The 17,906-nt window shown below is 54.3% G+C and overlaps 1 protein-coding gene across 8 annotated transcripts in view; it reads left to right on the top strand.

Moving 5' to 3' along the window:
• Nucleotides 1–17,906, top strand: part of LOC140634874 (zinc finger and BTB domain-containing protein 7C) — a 335,185-nt gene that overhangs the window by 92,209 nt on the left and 225,070 nt on the right. The window lies entirely within an intron of this gene.

Raw genomic sequence — 17,906 nt, 5'->3', positions numbered from 1 at the left:
GAACCCCAATTTTCTCATTTGTTGCGCAGGGATCGTCCTAAGCATTGTATCATGTCGAGCAGCCTCTCTGGCTTCCGTCTTATAGATGCCAACAGCGTCCTCCCAACTCCTGAGTTGGTGACGACCAAAAACGTCTCCAGGAATTGCCAAATGTTCCCTGGGAGGCAAAACCGCGTTTGACGGAGAACTGCTGTTAGAGTCCCTGGGTGTCTTTCAGGCCCAGAATGGCTCAATTTCATTCGTTCATTTTTTGATTCATTCACTCGGTAGATATTTCCCGTGTACCGGCTGTGTGCAGGGCACTGGGCGGTTTGGTGGTGCGTGAGGGGAGGCCGTGGGGTGAGAAAGAGGCACCCGCGCTCTCCCAGGACGGGCTACACTGAGGAAGCACACAGTGCTGTGGCAACACACAAGAGATGCTTCATCCTGGACTTTTCACCAGGCGGCGGGGGTGGGGTGGGTGCTGAGGGCAGTCAGAGGCCCCACAAGGTAAGGACTTGCAGGTGTCAGAAATCCCCACGTTCCTACTGTTGACGGAATGAATTTTGGGAATGGTCGTTAAAGCCCGCGCATGACATAATTTAGTGCCCAAATTGGCTGAAAAGTTGTGCACTAAATCGTTACGCAGAGGGGCGGTAACTTTGTGTTGACGTTTGGAACCAGGCAACCGGGAGCCTGCTGATGTGTCTCCTAGGAAGACCCAGGACGCAGGGGACAGGCGTGTTTATTAGGTCACCTGGCAAAAGAACGCAGTTGCTACTGCCTTGCGTTGCCAGTTGGGATGTGCTCCCATTTCAGACTCACCAGGGCCTGGAGACCCGGGCTGCGGGGGGAGCGCAGGGGAGGAGGAAGCCAGGCACTTTGAGGCAGATGTGCCGAAAAACGTGTCCTGAAGAAAAAGTCAGGAACACAGTGTGCCTACCCGGGCCTGTGGGCTGGGGTGACAGTGCCTTTCCTGGGCATTCTGACATAAGGCTGCCTGCCATCCTTTGGAGGAGAAAAAAAAAATAGAAAAAAGTCTTTCTCACACTCACTTTTGTAAGCAATAGGGAAGAAAGAAAGGCTGTGTGTTCCAACAGTAGCCTTTCTTTACAAGTCTTGAACATCGCTCTTTTTTTCAACTTGAATCCACTTCTTACATTTCTGGTTTTAAAATCCAGGCCTTCATGAGTCCTCTGGGAAACAGGAAGTGGGAGGAATGGTTTTCACTTGCTCAGGAGGAGTGGCAAGAAACAAAAGCTCCTAGGACGACAACGATGATGACAACTCTGTGATAGTAGCAGCAGCAACCGTTGTGATTTTAAAAAGAACAGTTCCCATTATCAGGGAAATAGCAACCGGGGTTTGAGTGTCTGCTCTGTGCCAGGCGCTCTGCATCTGTGGCTCCTCCCAGGTCCCTGCAAGATCGCTCCCTCTGTCCCGTCTCAGAGGGGGGACACCGAAGCCTGATGTTGCCCGATGTTGCCCGGATGGCACGTAGTCGTGAAGCTAGGATTCGCATCTTGGTCTCAGAAGACATGAGAAAAATAAACATAATGGAGTGAGTTTTTCCTAAGGTGGAATGTATCTCCTTTGAAGGGATTGTCCTTCATTTTGTACATTTATATTCTAATATTTTTGGTAATAAGATGTACTTTCTCTTACGGCGACACTGGAGACAAGATGCTGGCAATGTGAGCCATGAGTCCCCTGCCCTTCACAAATTTTTGTTTCACAGGACTGTGTAATTCGCCAAGCCTGGTAATTCCTTCATGAGTGAGATGTTCAGGGCACATAGACCCACCAGAAACAGCCACTCCTGCCATGTTCTATGAGACACAGCCACTATCCCCACTTCTCTGCCTTTTTTATACTTTTGCTTAGGGTTGAGGATTTGTCAGAGGGGAGGGGACAGGGGAGGAGGAGAAAGCAGGGAAAATGATAAGTGACAACCCTTAGGGCAGCAGTGGTTTTCTAAGAAAAGATCGTAATTCTGTAGAAAATTGTTGGAGAGGGGAGTACAGTCCAAGTAGGCATATGCAAATTAGATGCAAATAAGGCACAGCCCTCCTATTTCATAACCTGGATGTAGCCCTTGGGAAAATGCTAATGGAGACCAGTGGTCTCAGGAAGTCTCCCCCGGTTATCTCCAGGAGTCTGGCCCTAATTAAAGAGTATTTTCTCAGCAGTGAGGGGCTCCAGCGATCTTAATTTTCACGCTCTTTCCCCCTCCCTCATCTCCATGGGCCTCCAAGCCTCAGAGGGCTTTTCTGATGCCATGGCAGGTGGGGTAAGGAACATGACTGAAGACTTGGCCTAGAAAGTTCTGGAGTCCTCAGGCAGCCCTGACCTAGTACGACTCCTGGGGTCCCAGGCCAGTTTGACTCTGAAAGTCTTGGTTCTCAGACTGGCTTGGTTAAAACAGATTGGGCCCCAGCCTGGAGGTACAGATTCCCAGGGTCTGGGATGGACGGACCTAGGACTTATCATTTCCACCATGTTCCCCAGTGATGCCGATGTAGAGACCACAACCTTCGAGGGCCACTTACCACTGAGGACCACTAACTGTCACCAGTCGGCGATGGAAACAGTACAGAAATGAAGAACAAGCATTCAGAAACTTGCATTGAAGTTTGACATCGCTGTAACAGCCAAGCACATGATTATTTTTCTATCAATTCAGTTTTGTTTTATTTCACAAAAGGATTGGTCTAGGATGGTTCAGTAGTTAAGAAGAGTGTCCCATCCTTTGTCACCGAGAGCGGTCTGGGAACTCTGGCTGAGAGGGCCCAGCCTAATGGCCCTGGGTCAGGGCAGCACCCAGGCTGGTAGGACAACTGGAATGCCCAGCAAGAAACTGAGGCAGGAGGGCTCTGGGCAGGCTGGGCATGCAGTGGACTGGCCCCAGAAGGTGTTTGGAAACATGTGGTGGGGAGGTGGGGAGGTGGGGAAGGGGATGGGGAAAGGACAGGGTATCAGTTGTCAGAATGGCTGGTGGTGTCGCTGAGGGGAGATGTTGGCATTTGATAGCTGAGGGCTGGGCGTAGCCACCACAGAAACTCATGCTGCCCTAAATGCCGCTAGGACCCCTTCGGGGAATGATAGCTGGGGATGTATAGGTCTAAGAGGCCGGCCTGACTCCAGGCCTCCCTGCCTTCTCTTGGGGGTGCGGGTCCTGGGGGCAGGGAGTGGGGAAGGAGGCAAGCTGGTCAGAACCAGTGCTTTTTGAACATAGTAACTGTGTGTGTGTGTGTGTGTGTGTGTGTGTGTGTGTGTGTGTGTGTGTTTGGCCTTGCCTGGTGACGTGGGTACATCGTTGATACCTCATGGGTACCTCCTGCTTTTTCCAAAACCGGTCTGCAAAAGCTCCAGCGTAGAAGAGGGGTAGGTGGGTACAGGGTGGTGAAGATAATTCCTTTTTAAAAAGATCAATCGGACGACTTCCTGCTCCATAACAAAAAAGTATCAAAAATGTCGTGTATACACGGCTCCCTAAAATAAGGGATGCCCGTGCTTACAGAGGAGGGTAACAGAGTGTAAAGGTGTCGCACGATTCCAGGTGGCCTTGGGAACCGCTTAGAAGGCTCACATGGCAATAAATGCCACAACAATAAGCAATTCTGCTTGAAAGGGATCCGGCCTGAGTTTGGTTACTGGCCCTCACCAGAACCTGGCCTGGGCAGGTCCTTCTCAGCACGGGGGAAAAAAAGCTGTGTGGCTCCAACCCCACCATCTTTGTAGATAATGTTTTGACATTTTATGGTGACAGTGTGAGCAGTAATTAGTTGTCTTGTGCCTTTGGGCATGTGAGGAGGACACTGGCTTTTCAGGCTCAGAGTTGTAGAAAGCAGAGCCTGAAGGATGCTTGGCATGCATCAACCTCTCCTTCCACAGGGTGGAAACTGAGGCCTGGGAGGCCCCCAACCTGCCCCAAGTCGAGCTTGTGTGAAGGCAGGTGGCAGGCCTATTGTGGGAAGGCCTATTGTGGGAAGCTTACCATGTCATTAATGGGATTTGGACCAATTATAGGAACAGGAAAGCCCCTTGTTTGTTTCTTGTGCCAGGCATGAGATTCCTCAGGAGGGTGGAGGGAAGGTGGTCAGAAGTGGCAGATAGTTGGCAAACCCTCTCTTGCCAGGCCTGCTCTGTGGAAGGCTGGCTCACGGCTTTATACCGTGTGCCTCAAAGGAATTCCGATGCAGTGTGCATATCTGCCCAAAGGACCCCACCTAGTTTTCCTCTGGGACGAATTCTTGTTGGTTTTTAATGCTGGGCTGCAAAGAACCTGCTCTTCTGTTTTCCTCTGCAGCGAACACCACCTAGGGAATCAGTGCTGCATCCAAGGTGGCCTTATTCTAGGGAGGTGGGGAGGGGGGCAGGCTCCTTTTGGGGCCTGGGGATGGTTGTCCAGCCGGGGCAGGATAGCCACTGATTCGGGGAAAGGGGAGGAGGTTTGATATGTGGTAAGACCAGCGCATCTGAGTTTTTGCAGCCAGAGAACTTCCAGGCACCTGGGGGCTGGATCCTTCATTAATTCAGCAAATATTTATTTCCCAGCCACTGTGCTAACTAGGGGTACAGGAAGGGCTGGTGTGGGGGGTCAGGGAGGAGATCTGGGGAGTCTGGGAATACCCAGGACAGGATAAGGAGGGGGTCCTCCGGCAGGGGTCATCCCTCTGCATGCTCGTTCAAGAAAGTGTCTGTGCAACGGAGGGCACTCATTGTTTTTTAAAAATTGTCTTGCTGGGGCCCCCAGGTGGCTCAATGGTTGAGCATCTGCCCTCAGCTCAGGGTGTGACCCCGGGGTCCTGGGATCTAGTCCCGCATCGAGTTCCTCGCAGGGAGCCTGCTTCTCCCGCTGCCTGTGTCTCTGCCTCCCTCTCTCTTTGTGTTTCTTGTGAATAAAATCTTTTAAAAAAAAATAAAAATAAAAATTGTCTTGCTAAAATAGAATAAAATTTCTTGATCTTGAGATGCTGCCAGCATGAGGATAGTACTGAAGTCTGAATTTCTGTTTGGAACTAGTGTTTGTTCACAGAAATTTTAAGGGATAAAAACCTTGGGGTTGTAACCATGGTGATACCCAGAGTTCAGGAGCTGGATTTCTTCCTTCCAGAATGTGTTTCTGGGAGTTTCTTTTTCAAAAGCAGGTGAGCTGAGGCGACACAGCATAATGGCTTTCTTACTGTTTCCTGTGGATTCCTCATTCATGTGCATGCCAGCAGCGGGGCCGCGGGGAGTCTGGGCCAGCGACTTGGGCTCTCAGAGCTCAGTGTGTCTGTCTGTACCCCACCCTTAGGGGGGAAGCATGTAGCCTCGACTGGCACGTGGGCTTCCCTGCAGCTGTCAGCTTGGAGTGTTCCCACTCAATTTGGGCGTTACGCGTCCTGTTGTACCAAGAATGGTGCGTTTCCATTTGACATCTTCTCCGTGTCAGTATCGTCTCCAGGAGGGTCACGTAGCACCCGTGAGGGTCCCGCCTCCTCATGCGCACACTGTGGCTCTCATGGTGCTGGACACGTGGCAGGTGCCCTACAGATTCTCAGTTAGTTCCATAGTCTCCTTCAAGCCACGGTCTGGGCAGAATTGCCAAGGTTAGCCTTTTATTTTATTTTTTTAATTTTTTTTTTTAATTTATTCATGAGAGAGAGAGGTAGAGACACAGACAGAGGGAGAAGCAGGCTCCATGCAGGGAGCCGAATGCGGGACTCAATGCGGGTACTCGGTCCCGGACTCCAGAATCACGCCCTGGCCAAAGGCAGGCACTAAACCGCTGAGCCACCCAGGGATCCCCCCAGGTCAGCCTTTTAATTCGCCTGTGGAGCGGCCACACTGCAGGCCTTGGAGCTGGGAACATTCCAGGGCAGGTGAGTCCTGCCTGAGTCACCGATCCTCAGCAGCTTTAACTGTTTCGTTGGGGACCTGGAGCTCTGGCCTCTCCACGTGGTCTCGGGCAGCAGTGGCCAGGTCACCCAGCAACAGCCACTCAGATAATTACATGGGTTTCAAATTGTTCGCCACTTTACGTCCTCAAAGCAATTTCAGAATCAATTTGAGGTTTGACGGGGAGCTGGTGGAGGCCTGGCAGACCTGGGATGGCGTGCTGGGCCTTCTTAGTGCTCGTTATAATTCCAGTGGCAGGCCCTGCACACCTGGGGAGCAGGGGCACTGTCTTCTCTTGCAACTCGGGGAAGAAAAATCAATCAATCAATCAATGAGAGCACACCTAATTAAAGGTAACAAAGACTCTGGGCGCCTCTCCCCTCCCCGCGGTGTCAGGCCTGTAGAGCGTGAGAAGGAAAACTAGCTTTGTCTTAAACAGGATTAAAATGAAGTCCTGGTGCCAGAAATCAAATCTAGCAAGACTATCGTTTTAACAACAGGTGCTGCCTGACGCTGAGGCAGGGAACCACTTTCCCGGGGCGGTCTTAAAACGGATCTAGATAGTTCCTCTGTTCTCGGAAGAATAAGGATGCAAGGCCACTGCTGTTTTGGGACCGGGGACACACTGAAGCCCTCGTGTGCTGTAGATCATCACGGGCAGGCTGCCTGAGTTATGCCCTGGGCTTGCAGGCCCTGCACACCGAGACTGTGAGGATCAAGGTGTGGGCTCCGGATCCGGGCTGCCTAGGTTCATGCCTGGCTCTGCTACTCCCCCGCTGGTTGTGGGATCCTAGGTGGGTGGCCCCAAGACCCTCTTCTGCAAAATAGGGGTGGTCATCATTCCCACGTCCAGACTCTTGGAAGGATTGCAGGCTGAGGCTGAGCCCACTCCCCAGCATAGAGTCTGTTACTCTATCCCAGAGCGTTTCCCTAACAAGGTGGCCAGGAAAGCCACCCTCCACGTTGCAAGGGGCGAGTCATGTCTATTTTTGGTGTCACTTTGCAAAAGGGATTCTGAGTTGACCCCAGTTGATGGAGCAAAGTGGAAGTGGAGCCAAGCCTGGAATGGAGGCCTTGTCTGTGCCTGGAGCTGTGGCTGCATCTCGCCCCCCTCCCAGGCACCCTGGGCTCTGGTTTCCAACCTTCTTCCCAGCCCGGCGGAGATCTTTCACCTCAACTGCTGTTCTCACAGCCAAGAGAAACTCAGAACGTCAGCCCTCCTGGGGCACTTCGTATTTGATCAGGGTCGACCCCTCATGCGACAGGGATGGACTTGTGGAGTGTTGAGAACCTGCTCATAGGTTGGCAAGGTATTTTGGGGAGGCAGGGAATGTTCCTGGGTCCCCTGCTGTCATACCACGTCATGGCGTTTTGTCTCTTTGCTCTTTACTTCCTGCAGCCCCTGCCTTGTAGGTCCTTGGGATTAAAAGAAGCATCAGGGGCAGCCTCAGTGGTGCAGCGGTTTAGCGCCGCCTGCAGCCCGGGGCGTGATCCTGGAGACTTGGGATCAAGTCCCACATCAGGCTCCCTGCATGGAGCCCGCTTCTCCCTCTGCCTGTGCCTCTGCCTCTCTCTCTCTCTCTCTCTCTCTCTCTGTCTCTCTGTCTCTATGAATAAATAAATAAATAAAATCTTTAAAATAAAATAAAAGAAGCGTCGGAACCTCTGAGATCTCGTCAAAGGCGGGGCGGAGAGTCTTTGGTGACAATGGAGTCGCTCCCGGTGTTGGCTCTTTGGATCACTTAGAAGCAGACCGTTAGGCCTGGCCTATCTTCCTGCCCTCCTCCAGTCTAATGAGAGAACAGGTCAAGAGGTAAGATGGAAACGCTGTATCATGGGGCATTCAAGTACACAGAAGTCAAGAAATTCAAAGATACATTCTCCACGGTGGTTGCAAGTGGGTGCCACTTGCATGTCAGGGCACCCCCAGTGATAGATGGGCGAGGGAGAGGGCAGCTGGACGCTGTGGCAGCCTGTCCCACACACCTTGAGCCTCCAGCATGACGGCGCTGCATCTGCTCTCCCCGCTCTGGTACCGCTCTTAGCCCAGTGAAAACTTGCAGGACTAGACACTTTCAAACCACCCACCGTGCTTGGATTGTGTGCAGTGCGGCTACAGAGCTGGGACAGACCCTGCTGACCCACAGGCCGGGGGATGCAGCAGCATGTCAGGTCAGAAGAACAGGACTTCCAGTAAATGGTTCACAGACACTTGCTGGGTCCAGAGCTTTCCTGGGACTTGTCTTAGCTGCCAGTGGGCCTGGAAGTCAGCTCTGGAGTGTGGTTGTTCTGGCAAAGGCCTCTGTGGAGGGATGCTGTGAGGTCCCCCCTGAGAGGTTCCAGTTCTGGCTCAAGCACCAACATGCAACCAATCTGCTCGCTCACCAGACACAGAGTGGACATCAATCTGGCTGGACTTGGCCGGCTGTCCGTTATCGAACATGTGGCAAAGAGAAAAATTACTATTTTACCTGTTGGCATTAGGGCCCTCCCAGGGAACGAGCTGCTTTCATTAAGAACTATCTTGATAGGTCATTTGGGTGAGAGATGAGGCCTTGAGGGTGTGAGGAAGGAAAAAGAAAGACTATATATATAAAGAAGAAGGGCGAGTGGGAAGTCTCTGTTTGGATCCTGGGATTGTGTTACTGGAGATGGCCAGGGGAACATCCGAGAACAGGGCTCTCTGCTCTGCCGTTCAAAATTCCTGCTGGCCTTGCTCTGTCCTGAGCCCTCAGTCTCCTTCCTCCCCACCCTGCCCGTGTGCGCAGTGATGGGGCATTTGGGATGGAGACCATGAGCCAGCTGGACGATCACAAGGCAGAGCCAAAGGGGCATCCTCAACTCATGGAGGAGGGAGGGGAGCTCTGCAAAAGCCAGCAATCAGCGGTGGAAGGAGTGACAAATGTACCAACACAGAATCCTCAGAAAGCTGGCGCTGGGCATTGGTTCCCCCCACAGGTTGAGGGATGACACGAGGAACCTATCTTCTCTGGACAGGATGGAGCTGGTTTTCTGGCGAATCCAGTGCTTATCCCCGTGGGGTCAGACCTCAGGGTGCTCCCGCTGTTTGGTCTGGAAGGAAACAGCTGAGGCTCCTCACCCCATCTCCCACTGCTCCATCGCTTTGCCTGTGGTCCCCGGTATGCCGGGTCACCGGTCCCTGGGTCTCTGCTTAGGCAGCTCCAGCATGGGGCTCACTGTGCTGCAAGGCAGATTCCACCCTCAGGGAACCATCACCCTAGGGAGGTCTTTGTGAGCTCGAGCCATACCTTGCACCCATTGCCTGCCCCGGCCTCCACCGCCACTTACCGTGATCCTCCATTGTGGTCACTCCCTGTACAGACAGCCCTCCTGAGGCCAGGGGCCAGCTGTCCTGTCCTTTGAGTCCTTTTCTGACTCGATCTCCTGTCCCTCTACCTTTCTCGTCGGCCCTTTGGGCCCCACAGACCGACAGTGGCGTTCCTTACTTGTGACAGGTAAAGAACACACCTGGGTCCTATGAGAGCATGTGCGGTGGACAGTCAAGTATAGATGTTTTTTGATTTTCTGGAAACTTCCTAAAAGCCTGGTCCAGGCTATGCCCTGCCCATGCCCTCTCTGAAGTAGTCCTCAGCCCAGGTAGGCCCAGGCCTTGCAGCAAAGCTGCCCTGTGGGCTCCTGACCTATCCCGGCCCTGGCGGGGCCTCCCTCGTTCCCTTGCTGTGCTCCTCCTGGCCCAGGTCTGCCTGTCTGCTGCTTCTCAGCGGCCCACCAGGCCTGTCCAGTGTGCGAGCAGGAAAGCCACTGCATAATACCGGGGTTTGGAGGGAACTGGAGGTAGCCTGCCCTCCTACGTTCTCCGCCATCTCCTTTCCGGATGTGGCTCACCCCCGCACAGCTCCTCCTGATGCACCTGCTCCGTCCAGCCCCGCATCATTCTGTGGGCGAGCTTGCCTGCTTAGCCTCTGCAGGGGGTATGGAAAGGGCCCTGGATGCTCCCGGCCCTGCCGCTCACCACCCCGGGTGGGCCCAGGACCTCAGGAGCCTTGGCTGGAAAATGAGCTTGGATTAGCTGCCCAGCTCTGACGCCAGATGGCTCCTACGTGGGACAGAAACATCTGCCTTCCTGTTCCAGAGCCTGGTGGCTCCTCTGCCGGTGAAATTCTGTTTCAGGGGGCAGACGGCCTTCCCAAGCCATTTGCCAGGCAGAGATGATGGACGCACCTGAAACGTCCAGCCTGGTGTTCTCAGCTCTGGCTACACGTGAGGGTCCCTAAGGGAGCTTTTAAAACAAACCGATGCTTAAGTCCCACCCCAGGGGGTTTGACCAATGGGACTGGGTGGGGTTGAGGCATCTGTATGTGTTAGAAGCTCCCCAGGGGACCCTCATGTGCAGCAAGGTTAGGACCCCTGCTCGGGCACCAGCGTGCTGCGGGCTCAGCTGCCTGAGGTGCGGTTCTCGGCACAGCAGCACCAGCATTAGCGGGAGCCTGTTAGAAACGCAGGCTCTCGGGGCATTTCTCCACCAGAATGGGGATCACACCAGGTCCCTGGTGTTCCCGTGTAAGGCTTTTGCCTTGTAAGACCTGTAAGAGGTCTTTGAGGATGCCCTTTTGCCTGAAATATGAGTTACCTCTACAGATCCATTTTCGGTGTAGACGTGGGATAAAAAAATTTGTATCCATGGTCAGTTAATGTTCATGTGTGGGGAGATAGAGGTGACATCTACACCCTGACCGTTTTCACTCTCCAAGGGGGCCGTGCTCTCTCTCCCCACGGGGCCTTGGCATATGCTGTGTTCAGCCTGACGGGTCCTCGTCCTCCTCTGGCCTCCGCCATCTGCTCTCCCACTGGCCGAGGGGACCATGTTGTCCCATCCACATCGTCTACCACCCTCATCCCTCACCTCTCCCGTCTTTCCTCCGGTCCCTCCCCTTGGTTGGCACCATAGCCTTCCAGTGACGGCTCCCAGGATGATTTGGGTGGAGGTGGAGGGAGAGCCATGTCTGGTTAGTGGGGAGACCCAACTCCCAAAGCCAGTTGGACTCTTTGTCTTCTTTGTCACTTTCGTGTTTATGTAACAAGAGGCCGAGAATATACTTTCTCAATCTGCCTCACAGGCGCTTTGTGAGGGTCACGTCAAGCAGTGAAGGCTGAGATGCTTTCTTAACATCAGGAGAGTCTGCGGATGGAAAGCACAGCACCAGGTGTGGGCAGGAAATGGGGGCCGGGGCTGCGAGAGTGTAGTAGGTGGCAGGGAAACACTGACCCTCGGCCCATGATAGTGCGGGCCCATTTCTGTGCCCTCCTGAGTGCGGAGCCTTACATGTTCAGAGAAGTCCTGCCGCCCAGACCCAGGAGAGCCTTTCCCCCTCCTTTAGCCTTCCCCCTCCACTCCCATTACCTGTTGCCCCAGCAAGGCCCTCCTAGGTCACCACTTCTGGCCCCACCTTCCCACCAGCTCTGGGTCAGGACCTCTAGGTGGGTGGGAGGTACACCTCTGGTGCAGCCACAGGCCTGGACTGCTTACATAGTCTTTAGAGGAGCATGGGTGATAAGGCTGCGTGGGGGAGCCTGGAAGGCCTCTCCGCCCCTTGGAAGGCAAGCAGCCAGCCGGCCCCTGATTCTGAACTCTCTGGCCATAGTTGCAGTGCAAAAGTGCACACACACACAGAACCACGGTGCTTGTTCTTGCCTTCTTGCAGGCAGGAGAAGAGCCCAAGCATTCAAGAAAAACAATCTACAGAGCTGGGGAGGGACCCAGGGAGCAGAGTGCACACCTGGGGAGGGGGCCCAGATGGGGCCGCGGGATGAGAGCTCCTTTCTGCCACCCTGGCCCACATTTCCTGTGTGTGGCCTGGCCCTCCGAAGGGACCCTGGCCCCTTGGAGGGCTCCCGTGGGGCCGATCTGCAGAGCACCTCGGGCCCCTGGGGCTCCCTGTCTCTGGGTCTTGGTGGCCTCCTTTGAGTATGATGACTGTAGGACGAGAATCATGTCTGGAGCACCCCTTGCTCTGAGTGGAATGGATGCAACACTGGCTGAGGCTGGCCTTGGAGACAGTAAAATGTGGGGCAGGGTCTCCCAGCACTCCCTAGGGAGGGGGGGCCCTGCAGGTCGGCCTCCCAGGCTGGAAGTGGGTGTCAAGGCAGGAGGTCCTTTTTTTTTTAAATTTTTGTTTATTTATGATAGTCACACACACACAGAGAGAGAGAGAGGCAGAGACACAGGCAGAGGGAGAAGCAGGCTCCATGCACCGGGAGCCCGACATGGGACTCGATCCCGGGTCTCCAGGATGGCACCCTGGACCAAAGGCAGGCGCTAAACCGCTGCGCCACCCAGGGATCCCATGGCAGGGGGGTCCTTAAATGGTTAGATGTAGAGCGCTGGCCTGCCTTCTGAGCCACAGCCTCCCGGGGGGGCACCCACAGCCATCCTCACTACCAAGAAAGGCCGATGTCCTCAGTGCGATGGACAAACGCTGTCCCCAGCTCCAGTTTACAGAAGACAAACGAGGCAGTCTGGACTCGCAGCCTCCCCTTGGTCGGAGAGTGCTCAGTGACTATCTGAAAGGAGCCTGAGTTTGCATTTCTCAGCTGCCCTAGGCATGGAATGCGTGACACAGGCCACACCGAAATCCAGGTGGGCGTTTTCATGCAGGACCACCTCTGGGGCAGCAAAAGCCTGACCCAACCCAACTCACATTTTATCCTCCTAATGAGTGTGTACACAGAGGAGAGTTCATGAAGTTAATGTTTCTGCCCTCCTTCAGGGACATTAGGAGGCATTGAATTTTAGCGGTGATGTATGCCACTTGCCACAACTTCTGACGGGAGGGGACAGTGCTGTTTGAGAGCCAGTGAGGTTTCAAACATCCTGCCATTGCCCAGCCCTGTGGCGTGGCCAAGTTGCTGCTCCAACTGCACCTTATTTGTTAGGGTCACGAGGAAGGAACTATGAAAGCTCACCGTGTTCTGGGTGGACTTCAGTGGCAGCTCTAAAGCTGCCGAGTGCATCCCAGACCGGGAGGGATGTCCTCAGGTAGGAGGGGGTGTGGGGCGGGGAAGTAAGAGTCAGTGCACCAGAGAGCTTCACCCTGAGGAGGGAGGAACGGAGGAGCAACAGGCCCACAGGGCCTCCACGGCAGGTGTAATGCTCTATCTATAAAAACCAAATCCAAACCCAAACACAGCATAGCCATAAGATGTGACGGTGCTGGAGGTGGGTTTGGGATGTGTTATGTGACTCACTATTTGTTACTGCATCTGGAATGATTTATAATCAAATACGTAAAGGAAGAACGCAGGGTGTAGGGCTGCGTGTGCAGTAAGCCACTGTCTGTGCAAAAGGGACCATTATGGATTTCTGGTGCACTGATAGGATCTCACGGGATGCAGGGAGCACCATCCCCTGCTTCTCCCTCTGCCTGTGTCTCTGCCTCTCTCTCTCCCTCTGTGTCTCTCATGAATAAATAAAGTCTTAAAAAAAAAAAAAGAAAGAAAGAAAAGAAGGGTTGGGGGAAGAGATTTGCAAAATGCTGGAATTCAGGCTGGGCACCTGGTGGTGAGAGTTTGGCAGAGACCCTCCAGGGCTCTCCCGGTGAGGAGCCCTTCCTGGGAGCAGCTCTCTGAGGGCATGGGAGGGCGGCCCCGGGGAGGAGGCTGCCTGCCAGGCTGGCACACAGTGCCTGGGAAGCCCTTCCTGTCATCCTGGGAGCAGCCCTGGGCCCTCCTGCCACCTCCCAGCCGTCCAGAAGGCCTCCGCAGGGGCTGGCAGGCTGACTGGGGATGTGGGGACCTGAATGGTGGCGACAGACGGGGGTCGGTAAGGTCCAGGTGAGGGTTCTCACGGGGGCAGGTCCCAGCAGGGCCTGCAGTTGGAGGGATTGGAGGGAACACACTGGTCTGCACAGGACTTCCTCTCTGGGCACTGCCTCTCTGGTGCCAAGGGGATGGGGTTTATGCCATGCAGCCACGTCACTGATTTACCAAGGGCAGCCTGCCTTCCTAGATTTTTTCATTTCTGGAAAGTGGACCCCTTCTCCACCCACCTCCACCCACCACCCACTCAGCCAGTGACTGTCTCCTGCTGCTGTCAGGCCTGGTACGGGGAGAGAAGTGGCGTCGGAGGGTGCAGGGCTTTTCCTCTGGCCTGCCATCTAGGGTTAAGCTCCTTGTGGATTTGAGGCTGCTTTCTGCCTCCTTGAGCCATTTCAGCCCCAAACCAGGCCAAGCACATAGATGGAGTTCCAGGATGCTTCGTTGAATTAGATTTGACCACCGAGAGCAGCTGACTCCCTCAGGCTAAAAACACGATAGCCTGAATCTTCCTGAGCTTGAGTCCTGGGAGGTAAGCTACTCTGTGGGTAGCCAGGGAAGGGAGAAGCTTCCAGCTCCTGCCACCACTGGATCCCACCCTCCTCACTCACAGGGAGGAAGCATCCTGGCAGGAGCACTGCAGGACTGGAGGTCACCTGGGACCAGGAGTTTGGTCCTCTGCCCCCACAGGATAACACTCAGCAAGTCTGAGAAGTCGTCAGGTGTGAGCCCCGGGCATTGGAGACAGCCCCCACCCGGAGCAGCTGCTTTCAAAGTGTGGTCCCAGGGCCTGCAGCCTCAGTACAGTCTGGGGTCTGGGGTTGGGGAGCTTCTTCGGGTGCAAATCCTCTGGCCCAGGGGTGAGGGGTGAAGGGAGGCTCTGCATGCAGGCAATCCGGATGTGTGTTGGAGTTTGAGCCCTGGGCCTCTCCCCTGTGCAGGAGGAAGGGAGGCCCGAGAGTAGTTTAGGGAACCTCCATCCTGAGCGATGCCGACTTCCAGGCTCAGTCCTGGGCCTACCTTCTCAGGTCCCATTTCTCCAGGAGGAACAGGAGGCCCACACAAAGAACTGTCCACAGTCCATCCTTCCTACAGCGGCGATGGTGCGTGGAGACCAGGTGCCCGGCCTCCTAATTCCTATTCAGTGCTTATGGTTATGCAACTGCAAAGGACAGTGGTGCTGGGCAGGGTGCTGAGTGCTGGGGAAGCTACAGGCCTGCAGGGAAGGCATCTGGGTGGAGATTTGGAAACCAGTAGCTCACTCCACTGACACGTGGAGCAGTGCCCACCTCCCCTGCCATGACCCTGGGGCTGCAGTGATCACCTTGCAGGCGCTGGAGGGGGTGAGCCCTCTTCATGCGGATGGATGATGACAGGGATGGGCCACCCTTGGCCACATGGAAACCGGAGCCCAGCAGGTCACAGAATGCTTGCCCTGAGGTGAGGGCCCTGTCTCATTTAGGGACAGAGCGGGTCCGAGTGCCTGGTCTATTTCGGCAGGTGGAGGGAGAGTCGTGTGCCTGGCACAGCCTCGCAAATGGCCTTGCTCGGGGCTGCACCCAGTGCTTCAGGAGCAGCAAGGACAGCTGAGAACTTGTGCTCCCTCCCAGTACCAGTACCAGAGGAGCTGGCCTGGGGCACCTGTCAAGGAGATCAACGTGTGGAGGCCCATTTTATAATGTGAGCCAAGCTAGAAGCAGAAAAAAAAAAAAAAACCCACCTGGGAACGGGGCCTGGGGGTGGAGGTGTGTGTGTGTGTGCGTGCAGGATTAATTTAATTAAGTCCTGCTTTGGGGACCAGGCTAAATTTAGCTGCTGCCTAGGTTGCCGGTTTGACTCCTCTGCAACTCCCTCCCGTCTGCCCGTTGTGCCTCCTGCAGGTGATTAATTCAGAATTCTGGGCTGGAGCACGGACGTACCTGCGGATGGCCGAGCCCCATCTTTGGCCTCTGCAACCTGCTATCCCCCTGGGTCCCAGGGTGGGGTGAGGGGCAATGGCTTCTGAAACCCCAGAGCCACCTCTCCCAGGGAGGCAGACCCTTCGTCCCTCCTACATGACCCCCGAGATGGCCACCGCTCCCCCCAAGATAGCACCGCCACTTTGGGCCAGGCTCTCTATCATTTCACTGTTCTCAATGGAGTTTTAAAAATGCTGCTAAATCGTAGTGATGTTCTGGACCAAATGACTGACACTGCTAGACTTTTGTGGCTTCACATTCTAGGGAAGAGGGGAGAGGTTCCGGTGCTACAATTTTTCTTCTAGTTCCACCCTTTGGATGACTCATACTTGTTTTTTTCACTCTTCAGACTCTTCGTGCTCCTGATTCCCCTCCTCGTTATCAGGTGGGGGGCAGGGTGGTCATTCTTAAGTTTGTTAGCATCTCCACCAGGTTTGAAATAAGTGTCCAAAAGAGAAGGGGACGAGATGGGGGGTGACATGAGAGGTCACAAATACCAGACGGTGATTGACAGTCGTGTGTGTGTGTGTGTGTGTGTGTGTGTGTGTGTGTGTTCTCCGTTCATCACATTCTCACTGAGGGTCTGCAGACCCCGGGCTAATGTCAGGGGAGACACACCTCCTGGCCTCAGTGCGTTGGCCGTCGAAGGAGGCTGGGTGCCACTGCTGGGTGGTGTGTCCGCAAGGAGCCTGCCCCTGAGTGAGGGATGAGATTATTAGTGATCACAGCAGTTGCAGATTTCTGGCTTTGTGCCATGAGCCAAGTCAATGGTTGAAATCATGAAAGGGCTTTCTTTTTTGCACTTTACTGTTTTTCTTTTTACTTTTTTTTAAGATTTTATTTATTCATGAGAGACACACACACACACACAGAGACAGAGACACAGGCAGAGGGAGAAGCAGGCTCCTTGTAGGGAGCCTGATGGGGAACTCGATCCCAGGACCCCGGGGTCATGCCCTGAGCAAAGGCAGACGCTTAACCACTGAGCTCCTCCAAGAGCCCCACTTTACTGTTTTTCACACCAAATCTTGAGCTCTTCTCTTTAGTCCCTGTGGCAAGTCTTGGGGGGATCCAGCTCTTCTGGCCACACCCAGGTATTAATGAACGGGTTCATTTTTAGGCACTGAAAAATCCCACCCAGTTTAAAACCCAAGCCTCAACATCCCATCCAGTTTCCAGTTCCAGACTTTTCCTCCCACCTGCCACACTCCAGGGCCCCTGCCCAGGTTTGGGATCTGCCCAAGAGATGGGGTGGGGCTGGCATCTTCTCTTATTGGCTTGTTCCTCTCCTTCCTTCTGCTGCCTGCTGTTTTTGGCCTCTCCAAGGTCAGGTGCAGGGGAAGGACATAGGAAGAATAGAGCAGAGTCCTATGCAGCTGATTCGGGTGTGAAACTGGGCCCCCCTGGGAGGCAGGAGCCTCAGTACAGGCTGTTTCTCTCCTGGGTACATCACTGGGTCTGGGCAGCTTGGATTGACGGTGGGGAGGAAGCCCCTGAGGGGTGAAAAGCTTTGCGGTCGGTCAGACAGGCCTAATCCCAAGCCTCAGTCTGTCCTCACTAGCGGTATGCCCTTGGGCAAGTGACTTAACCTCTCCGTGCCTCAGTTTCCCTGCCACGGAAGGGGAAATAGACCTGTTTCCCGGAGGGATTGTGAACACTTGTGGGCACGTAGGTGCAGTGACTGGAGACTTCGTGAGTGCTTACCAATGTGATCATCTCTAAGAGGCCGAGTCCCCATTAAAGTTCTCAATAGCTGGTGTCTGTGTCCTGCAGGGTGTGAGTTAGATCTGCCCCGGACTTGAGCAGTGCCTCCTAAGTGCTGTTTTCCCTGCAGCTGCTTCCTTGCCCTCACAGTGACACTGCTCCTTGGTCAAGAGCACTGCAGATGACTCTGACTGCAGAGATCAGAATCACTGTGGTTATGGAATGGTGCAGTCTTTTGATTAGTGACTGTGACTATGAATGACTTTAAAGCACTTTCCAGATTTGCAATGCCATATAAACGTTGAGATGATTTTACAGCCAGGTCCAGATGCCGTCCATCCCAGTGAGTGAGGAGGCCATGGCTTTCAGGAGCCTGGGTTTCCTCCAGCTTTCTCCTCTGGCTTTCTCTTTGGGGCTGGTTGCCAACCAACTTCCGAGTTTCCCTTGATTTTTAATCCCCTGGGAGAAGAAGCCTTTTTATGGGAATAGCTTTTCTGGTTCATTGAATTCAGGCCAACTGGAGAGAGGAAGATCCAACTGTCTTTCCTTTTCTAGAATCCCTGGAGGCTTCGGTCCCTGGCCCCCCTC

This window comes from Canis lupus, chromosome 6 (assembly GCF_048164855.1).
Source record: "Canis lupus baileyi chromosome 6, mCanLup2.hap1, whole genome shotgun sequence".
In the NCBI taxonomy this organism is placed as follows: domain Eukaryota; kingdom Metazoa; phylum Chordata; class Mammalia; order Carnivora; family Canidae; genus Canis; species Canis lupus.
The sequence above is the reverse complement of the archived record's forward strand: the minus strand, read 5'-3'. Positions and strand labels throughout refer to the sequence as shown.